Source organism: Nanorana parkeri, unplaced genomic scaffold (assembly GCF_000935625.1).
Source record: "Nanorana parkeri isolate BGI_ZX_2015 unplaced genomic scaffold, ASM93562v1 scaffold1513, whole genome shotgun sequence".
In the NCBI taxonomy this organism is placed as follows: Eukaryota; Metazoa; Chordata; class Amphibia; order Anura; family Dicroglossidae; genus Nanorana; species Nanorana parkeri.
The window spans coordinates 55,145-65,665 of record NW_017307781.1 but is presented as its reverse complement, the minus strand read 5'-3'; positions in this window follow the sequence as shown (position 1 = coordinate 65,665).

Sequence of the window (10,521 nt, the reverse complement as noted above, 5' to 3'; positions counted from 1 at the left end):
GGCTACTGGCTAATTTTTAGCAACCCATACTTGAGGGCTAAAGCTCTAATTTTTAGTAATTTTTAGTAATAAACCTCCCTGTGCATTCCCACTCTACATTTAAGTCTGTTGTGGCTGCTACTTCTTAATTATTATTATTTATTACTTTTTAATTATTTCTTAGTTTTTTACATTAATTACAAAACAACAGGAAAGATACCGGGGTTTCTGAGCGATATGACACCATGGCTTGAAGTTTTGAAAATAGATTTTTATTTAAATATCACATATAATGCAAAAATACATACAAATTTGAATAAAAGAAAAGGGAGTAACGGCAGTTGCAACCAGTTAAAAACAAAATTAAGCCAGAGGCATAGACCCATTAAGCATGTTCAGACATAACCATAATAAATCAATATATTCTATAAGTCCATTCCCTATGCGTTTCGCAACTTGGCTTCTTCAGGGGATTATGACCTACCCTAACAAAAAATAATAATGATGCGTTCAATTAACATGAATCCACAAAGTTGTTAGATCTATTTTCGAGTATATAAATTTCGGGTATATAAATATATTACATTGCCAAAGGTCACCTACAACAGTATATATTGCAAATTGTCTAGCAGTATCTTGCCCTGCTGCTACTTCTTAATTATTATTATTTATTACTTTTTAATTATTTCTTAGTTTTTTACATTAATTACAAAACAACAGGAAAGATACCGGGGTTTCTGAGCGATATGACACCATGGCTTGAAGTTTTGAAAATAGATTTTTATTTAAATATCACATATAATGCAAAAATACATACAAATTTGAATAAAAGAAAAGGGAGTAACGGCAGTTGCAACCAGTTAAAAACAAAATTAAGCCAGAGGCATAGACCCATTAAGCATGTTCAGACATAACCATAATAAATCAATATATTCTATAAGTCCATTCCCTATGCGTTTCGCAACTTGGCTTCTTCAGGGGATTATGACCTACCCTAACAAAAAATAATAATGATGCGTTCAATTAACATGAATCCACAAAGTTGTTAGATCTATTTTCGAGTATATAAATTTCGGGTATATAAATATATTACATTGCCAAAGGTCACCTACAACAGTATATATTGCAAATTGTCTAGCAGTATCTTGCCCAACAGACCCCAATCACAATTCGACTCCACTTAACTTTAATGCAGTTTGCTCAAATATCTCTGTAGCTGATTTTTTTCTATGGTGTGCTGATATCTAGGCAAACTGAATATCACCTGATTCACTCACCACTAGTAATGAATTGCTATTAGATAGCAAGACTAAGGAATTTATGTATAGGTCCTCTTTAACAAAATCTATACATTGTAAACTTCAAAAAGCGGAATTTATGGCAGGAAACAACTTCTATTCTGCACAAAGATGCAAACCTAGTTTAAAGAGCACAACACTTGACACTCAAACATGTTTACTTTTGAACACCTTCAACCTACAGTGTTCGGAAAAAGAAGATGACTTTATCTCACAATGTCTTGTGCAAATTGTTAAACGCCACTAAGTAGGAGTAAAGAAGGTCTGGTGATTGCTTTGGATGCTCGTATAATAAGCAAGGAATATGAGGTCATTTTACAGCACTAATTTTGGTGCAGTAGATTTTGGAAAAATTATGTTCACAGTGTTGAATTTCTCCTCAAAATAAGAGCTACTTAGAAATTAATGGAAATGCATGTTAAACACATGTAAAACACATTTTTGCACATTATTGGAAACAAGCAAATTAATGGCAGAAAATGACTTTATAAAACTAGAAGGTAATTTCTTTCATTTTTTCTTCTTAATTTTCTCATAATTCGTCATTTGCAAGTGATTTTTTCCTAACATTAGAATATAAGTTGAAAACTAATAATACCATATCTATTACCAATTATTTAAAGCATCTAAAAATGAATGTTAGGGAACAGAATGTCTTTCCTTGTTCACGGATAGAGAGAAATCCAAAGAAGGGAAACATTGGGATTTTCAAAAATATACTAGCATGTGCCAATAATGCCAGCGCACAGTAAAATGCACACACACGTGAGCTGCCACCACTCACAACTTAGAGGGTTTCACGAAACCTATACTTCTAATCATTATAGCAAGAAAACTCTGCTCTCCTGCAGAGAACAGAATAGTATCCAGGTCAGGTTTTTGCAAGCACGCACCCTATTCTTACTTGCTGTTAAAAGATTAGCTAAAGTCAGTCTATTCCACTAACAAGGTTCATGTAGACATATACTGTACATTAGCAGCCTCAAATATGAGCAATTAAACAGCTTTAAATCCACATAACTGCATAGAGTTATGTGATACAATTACCTAATTATGCTTACCAATTGTGGCACTCATTTATTTATGTTTAGAGACCAAACTGGGATATAGTTACTATTGGGGCTCCCGAAAAGAACCTAATTATTAACTGATCTCCCTTATTCCAATGTTTCCAATGCATGTTTACCAGTGACTTGCAGTACCTTCGCTTCTTGGTGAGGCATTCCCCAGGCCCGCGCCCAGCCCACCCAGCCCCGCCCCCAGCACACTGAATCCCTGCCCATATCCCCATCCTGACGAAGCCCTGGCTAGTGTGAAGGAGGGATGGAGGAGGAAGGGAGGAGACAGTGTGGAGTCTCCCTGTCCCTCACTTGCTCATCAAATTGCAGTAGCCAATAACAGGCTGGCTATTGCACCCGCCCACTGCCTGCTGTCAATCAACAGAGGTGGACCTGATAGAAAACTTCAGGTCCCTCCTCTGCTGATTTACAGAAGACAGTGGGTGGGTGCAATAGCCAGCCTGTTTTTGGCTATTGCAATTTGAAATATCCAATAGCAGGCTGTCTATTGCTCCCAATGAAGTAAAAAAATAAAAGTTTAAAAAAATTAAATTAAATTAAAAAAAAAAGTTAAATTAATAAGAAGTAAAAAATATGTAAACAAATAAAATAAATAAAGTTAAATAAAAAGTAAAAATGTAAAAAAAAAGTTAAATAAAAAATACAAAAATGAAGTTAAATAAAAAGTAAAAATGTAGAAAAATACAAAAAAAGTTTAAAAAAATAAAAAGTTAAATAAACTAAAATTAAAAATCCCCCATAAAATTAAAGGCCCCAGCCCCTGCGAACACACACATTCTGACATACAGCGTACAGCGTGTGCTGGTTACTACTTAAACCGGCGCTCTGTGTGCAGCTTCTGAGAAGATACACTATTAGCGTAGCGGGAACTATGCAAAATGCGCAGCCGGAAGCCGCTATGCTAATAGCGTATCTTCTCAGAAGCCGGTTTAAGTAGTAACCAGCACACGCTGTATGCAGCTTCTGTCGCAACCGCAAGACGCATATGCCCTCCGCAATTAAATCAGCTCTCGGGGCCCAGCGGTTGCGACATGCAATGAAAATTATTAATGCCCCCCCAGATCTGACTGTGGTATCTTATGTGCCCCCCCCCCTATATATTTTTCTTAGAGTGGCCACTGCTCAATATATAGTGATCAAGTCTCCTTTTAAGCATATTTTCTCTAAGGTAAATAAGTTTAATTTACTTAAGCGTTCCTCATAGCTTAGGTCCCCCAGTGCCCTAATACATTTTGTTGCCCTTTGCTGGACTCTTTACAATCCTAGGATCCTGTTGATAGGTGACCAAAACTGGACTGTGTACTCAAGATGAGACATTGTTTTGTAAAATGGTAATAAGAGTATTAAATTATCCCTCAAAAAAATACCCTTTTTAATGCATTAAAGTTTTTCTGGTGCATGATAGTATTCTGTAAATAGCTCTGTGCAATCATTTGCAATAAATATGAACATGTACTGCATTTAGAGATGAGATTCAGGTTCAGGTGGGGCATGGGTTTGAGGTGAACCCAGACTGTTTATAGTTTCTAGACCTGGCAAAATAATGTTGCAATGTGCCCACCATAATATATTGCAAGGGTGGACAAATTAGTATGGAATTCAGGAGCCAGTCTGTCCAATCTGGGAGGCAGAATAATTATTTTAGCAGCCAGCTCTATTGAAAACAACTAGAGGAAACCTAAAAAGTTGTGTGGCAGCTGATTTTTAAGAAGCATTGGCTACCTGCCTCCTGGGATTTGTGAGGCCCTGATATATTCTTACAATAATGTACTGGAAGGGCCTTTGCTAGCTTTTTGGGCAATTTTTCGGCTTTTAGGCAGCAAAGGGCCTTTGCTAGCCCTTTGTTGCCAATTTGTCTTGTTACTAGGTGCTTTTTAATTTATTTGTATTGATCTAATGTCAGAGGCCACTTTTATCCTGCGTTCCAATCCTTAGAAACCTGTTTTCCTGCAAGGCTTCCCGTTAAAGTAAAGTTTTTATTTCGGGGCTGCAGCATTTTTTTTTTCTTTGGGGTTATATTTGGTTTATTTCATAGTGTTATGGCCTTTATTTTATGTTAAACTGCTTTTTTGCAGCAATTCTTTTTTTTTGGCTATACTTCTCTTCTGGATCACAAAAGTACATATACTAATTCACTCCTTGATCCAAAGATAGAGAGGGCCGAGCCACGCCGCAGTCGAGAAGGATCCACCCCGACTACTTGACAACTATTTCTGCCTCTCATTGCACATTTGAGACTCAGATCCAGCTGACCTCACCCCCTCCCTCACCTGCTGCAGTGTGGCCATCTTTTATGTTGCACCCTGAATATGTGTGTAACATGAAACTTGGTCAGAAAAGTAAACTTACGGGTCTATTCACTAAGCTGCCATAGGCAGCCGAGTGAATGACCGACCTGAAGTGAAGTGAGCCGAACACTGTTCGGCTATTCACTTCAGGCTGGTACAGCTGATTTCAGCCGTATATCAGCTGAAATCAGACGTACATCAGCTTGCTTCGCTTGGCTTCGAGTCGGGCGAACATGCTCAGCATGTTCGGCCGACCTGAAGTGCAGAAGGAGTTCGACTCAGCCGATCCAACATTGGCTGAGCCGAACCTCCGGCAGGCTACTCACTGCTGTTCGGCCTATTCCTATAGATGCCGAACAGCATTGAGTGAATAGCCGAATACCGCTGAGCGGCATTCGGCTCGGTTGTTCTGCTCGGCCCCTCAGAGGGACCGAGCAGAACTGAAAAATAGTTTTTAAAGTTTTTAAAAAAGTAAATAGAAAACGATTGTGCGGCGCTAACAGTGACAGCTAGCTCGGCCCAATAGTCTTCTATTGTCCGGCGGCTCTGCTGTCGTCAAAAAAAAAGAAAAAAAACCTCTCCCGGGCGCTCTCGGAGCCTCCCGCTTCCGGCCGCCCAGGAGAGAAACAATGCTTTTTCTTCTTTATTCTGACACGGAGCCGTGTCAGAATAGAAAAAAATATATATTTTTATTGCCCATTGGAATGCATTGCTAGATTGCTATTTGCTATTGGTAAGATCACGGTAAGAGCCGAGCTGAGGCATATGCGTTCGGCTCGACTGAGCCGCTCGTCCACGTTCGGGAGCTGTACGGGCTATAGTGAATAGCCCGTACAGCACCCCTTCGGTTCTACTGAATCGAAGGGGTCCTGGGGCTGAAGCTAGTCGAAGGATCGGCCGAAGCTACGGCTATGACCTTCGACAGCTTCGTGAATAGACCCCTTAAAGTGACGCCTAATTCAGGAGTTACATCTTAAAAATGCATTCAAGGACTCTAGCTATAAACAAAAATGTAGCTTACTTGTGCATCACTCAGTTGTAGATCTTCAAATCATCTCTGAATTGGTGCTGACAATGCCCTTCCTTCTGTAGGGAATTTTGTTCCCCATGGTCCCTGTGTGTGTTGTAAAGAAGCCACTGCTCCTAGCTCCACGATGGAATACAATCTCACGTTTAGTTTATTCATTATTGAGATTGTAGTCCATCACAGGAGCGAGCTATTTTACGTGCATTGATGCACATTTGTCAAATGTTTTGTCCTGCATTCTTCAGCTTGCGCTGTTCTCCATTCTGTCCCCCAGTGTTTTTTGCATGCTCTTGGCTCTTGCAAAACAAAATGCTGCAAAAAGGATTGAGTCCCATGTGTTTCCATTAAATTCTAAAGCTGCTCACACACCTTACAATTTATCTGCAGATTTTCTATGGTCAGATGGAAAAGGTGCAACAGATTGCTCCATCTACACTTAACTGTGTGGATGGAGTAATCTCCACCTGAGCCAATCTGTTGCACTTTTTCCATCTGACCACAGAAAATCTGCAGATAAATTGTAAGGTGTGTGGGTCCAAAAGAGCAGAAATCTGCAGAAATGTAGCTCATATACTTTTACCAATAACACTCAGGTGTGAACAGGGGCCATAGAAAATAATGGGATTCTTTGTGTTCAGCGTTTAGTAGCTCCAAGCTTTGAGCTACAAAACTCCTGTTCACAAAAAGGTGTGAACAGGGACAAAATGACAGATCACTGTAAAGATGATCAAATTTGGTCAATGACCTCACCTGGGATCCACGGGCTTTGTCTACAGTACTGCAGTGCCAGGGATTGAAGCTGAATTACATAGGGGGGTATTAATGAAGTTTTCATTCTTTGGGAATGGGTAAAGGGTACTAATATACTGCTGTACATGCCCCCATATTAGCCCCATCCTCTTCTTGGGGCATGAGATGTGGGAAGGGGCCAAAGTCCCTTAACATTGGGACAAGGGTTCCTTGCATGGGGGGGAAATTGATGTCTAACATTCGCTGTCCTCCTTTTATGGCCACCCAGGCTGCATGCTTGAATAGGGGGTCTGAGTGTTAATTTAAGGGGAACCCCATGCTGTTTTTTATATATTTTAATTTAAATGAATACTACTGTTCCAAAAACACCACGTACAGCTTTAAGGCATCTTCCAAATGATTATTTAAAGGATTTTTTTGTTTTTAATGTTGCCTTCAAAGTTGTATGTAAAGACCCTCTCCTTATTGGTAAATGTCCTTTATGGCATTGCCCAGCTCCCATGCCATTTTTTAACAACAACTTGTCTATTAGCCTTGAAAATGACCAGAAAAAATAACACAATTCGCATGCCATAGATTTCAATGTGGGTTCCACGCTAAGTTCGGGTTCATGGGTTTCACACTGGGTCCGCCAAAACTCCTGCAAACTGCATATCACTAATTTAACTGCAACAAATAGAGTCAATAAACTATTTAGAACTAGAATCACAAAGTGTGTTAGAAGAAACACTATACATAAAGCCAAGATCATCCACTGAGTTCCAGCTGATAACTCTTCCATGGGGCCAGGATGTCTGTCAATTGTATTCAGCTAACTATCTACTCCTATGCTTACATCCTCATTAAAGGCCATTTACACCAGAAGCAGTCCAAATGTATAGATTAGGCAATTTGCCTTATTTAAAATGGGCACAGTTCACCTTGTTGCGGACGGTGTGGTTTTAGCGTAGCGAGGTGCAACGGTACAACTGCATAATACTGTGCTGTGTCAACATTTCAATAAAGTTCTAACAAAAAAAAAACAGTGCACTGCACTGAGATCAGCACATCAGCACTGTGCCAGCCAACACATACCAGCAGCTGTGCGTTTAGTGCGGTTTGCTAGTGTGAATAAGCCCTTAACAATATTCCTTTTGGCTTTCATAAAGGTGGTAAACAGATATGAATACAGCTCATTATATTATATTAATTTATCTTAAAAAGCTCAAACATGTAACTTGAATGAAGGTGTAGAGTGCATGAGATTCGGACAAGCAGATGTGCAGTGCTGACAAGGTCACACTGCTGTTATCTCACTAGATCACAGATGGGTCATAATGCCCCCTCCCACCCCAAAACGAAGGGGGGAGCCCCGTGAGCGATCGCGGCGCACCCCAGCAGTTGGAACGCACCACAATCGGTGTGCACAAGCCCCTACACACAGATATACACACACAAAGAGCTGTATGTATAAAATGATATATGTATATATACATACACGGCAGCATACAATGGGTATGGCTCCGCCCCTAGCCCAATCACAGCACCAGTTATACTATAAATTAAAGCCCGCCTCCCAAGGCCACCATTCTCGTAACAAGTACTCAATGCGAAAGCCATGGGAGGGTCCTGTATGCTGCCATGTACTGGCATCAGTAAAGGAAAACTACCGACAGGCAAGCACACTATCCTCCGTTATACAATTTTCTGTTTTCCTGACACCGTACATGGCAGCACACAATGGGATATAGAAATCACATACCTACTATGGTGAATGATGTAATGTTAAATCATTTTCTATTCTAGTTCACCAAGTCACTTTATTATAATTACACACTGTTTAAATGGAGAAAAAAAATTGTGGATTGTTCCTAGCCTTCTTAAGCTGCACTCTGCACTCTGTAGATCAATTTACACCAGGCACCTACCATTTTGCTTTCTTGTGCATAATAATACTCACCCTTACACACACACACACAAATTATATATACAGTATATATATATAAGCACAATATTGCTATATGCATCCTGTATCCATTATCTGCTGCTGGTAGTACTCTAACACTCCCTTGCATGCCCATCTATGAGAACCACTCCCATAAAAACAAACCGGGAAAAAGACTAAAGTAGGGATAAACCTTAATAGAACACATTTATTATTTATTAGTATTATTTATTTCTTCACCTTTGTAAAATAGGTTGCAGTGTGCAGGGGGCTGTTTCAAGTCAACTATGCCTGCAACCTAAGAAAAAGAACAAAAAAGCGCACAACCGAAAAGTCCAAGCTGGCAGTGGGGGGTCAAATTAGGGCTGGGAGTGCAGTGTGCAAGCTCTGTATAAACAGGGAGAGGTACCCTGTGATGACAAACCAGAAGACAACCTATATATTGAGAGCGCTACTACTGATAGAATGAATGGTTGAAGCAACACTTACATTTGAGAAGTCCTTGTGAATTCTCTGGAGGAGATGGGATGGGATCCTTGGGGAGGTGGGGCCCGGTGAAATCCAGTGTACAGGACGGCTGAGGGGATGTTATGTGGAGCAGGAGCAGCTGTCTCGCGGCGAGGCTCAGCTGGCCAGGCTGAGCCACGGCGGGCAGGAAAGCTTAATGGAGGGCTGTGGTGTGGCGCGTGTTGTCAGCGGTCGTCTCCCAGTCAGAAGTGGTAGGAGACGTGACAGTACTGGAGATGAGGGAATGCTCTCCAAGTGTCACAGTGAAGGGCTGCAAGAACCGTTGTCGGTGGTGTGTAGGGGATCCACAGGTGTATAAACTCAAGCAGCTAGGCATGCAGACTGCTTCTACAAACATTTTGTGAAAGAATGGGTTGCTCTCAGGAGCTCAATGAATTCAAGGGTGGTACCGTGATAGGTTGCCACTTGTGCAATAAGTCCATCCGTGAAATTTCCTTGCTACTAAATATTCCACGGTCAACTGTCAGTGATATTATAAAAAGTGGAAGCAACTGGGAACAACAGCAACTCAGCCACGAAGTGGTAGGCCACATAAAATAACAGAGCGAGGTCAGCGCATGCTGAAGAACACAGTGTGCAGATGTCGTTGCCAGAGTCGATAGCTACAGACCTCCAAACTTCCTGTAGCCTTCAGATTGGAACAACAACAGTGCGTAGAGAGCTTCATGGAATGGGTTTTCCATGGCCGCGCAGCTGCATCCAAGCCTTACATCACCAAGTGTAATGCAAAGTGTCGGATGCAGTGGTGTAAAGCACGTCTCCACTGGACTCTAGAGAAGTGGAGGCGTGTTTTCTGGGTTGGCGAATCACACTTCTCTGTCTAGCAATCCAAAGGATGTGCCTGGGTTTGGCGGTTGCCAGGAGAACGGTACTTACCTGACTGCATTGTGCCAAGTGTAAAGTTTGGTGGAGGGGGATTATGGTGTGGGGTTGTTTTTCAGGGGTTGGGCTTGGCCCTTTAGTTCCAGTAAAGGGAACTCTTAAGGCATCAGCATACCAAGACATTTTGGACAATGTCATGCTCCCAACTTTGTAGGAACAGTTTTGGGATGGCCCCTTCCTGTTCCAACGTGACTGCGCACCAGTGCACAAAGCAAGGTCCCGAAAGACATGGATGAGCGAGTTTGGAGTGGAGGAACTTGACTGGCCCGCACAGAGTGCTGACCTCAACCCGATAGAACACCTTTGGGATAAATTAGAGCAGGGACTGCAAGCCAGACCTACTCGTCCAACATCAGTACCTGACCTCACAAATGCAGTTCTGGAAGAATGGTCAAACATTCCCATAGACACACTTCTAGACCTTGTGGACAGCCTTCCCAGAAGAGTTGAAGCTGTTAAAGCTGCAAAGGGTGGGACAACTCAATACTGAACCCTACGGACTAAGACAGGGATGCCAATAAAGTTCATGTGCGTGTAAAGGCAGGCGTCCCAATACGTTTGGCAATATAGTGTTTATTAATTTATATGTAAATAGTAGGCCTGAAAACCCTATATAAGTCCGGAGACTATAGTGTTAGTATTATCAGACCACCAATATATTTAAGGAACACTACTTAAAGCAGACCTGTACACTCAAAAATCAAATGCATCCCTCCATGTATGATGATTAATAATAACATAGACATGTCAGTGTAAAATGTTATGA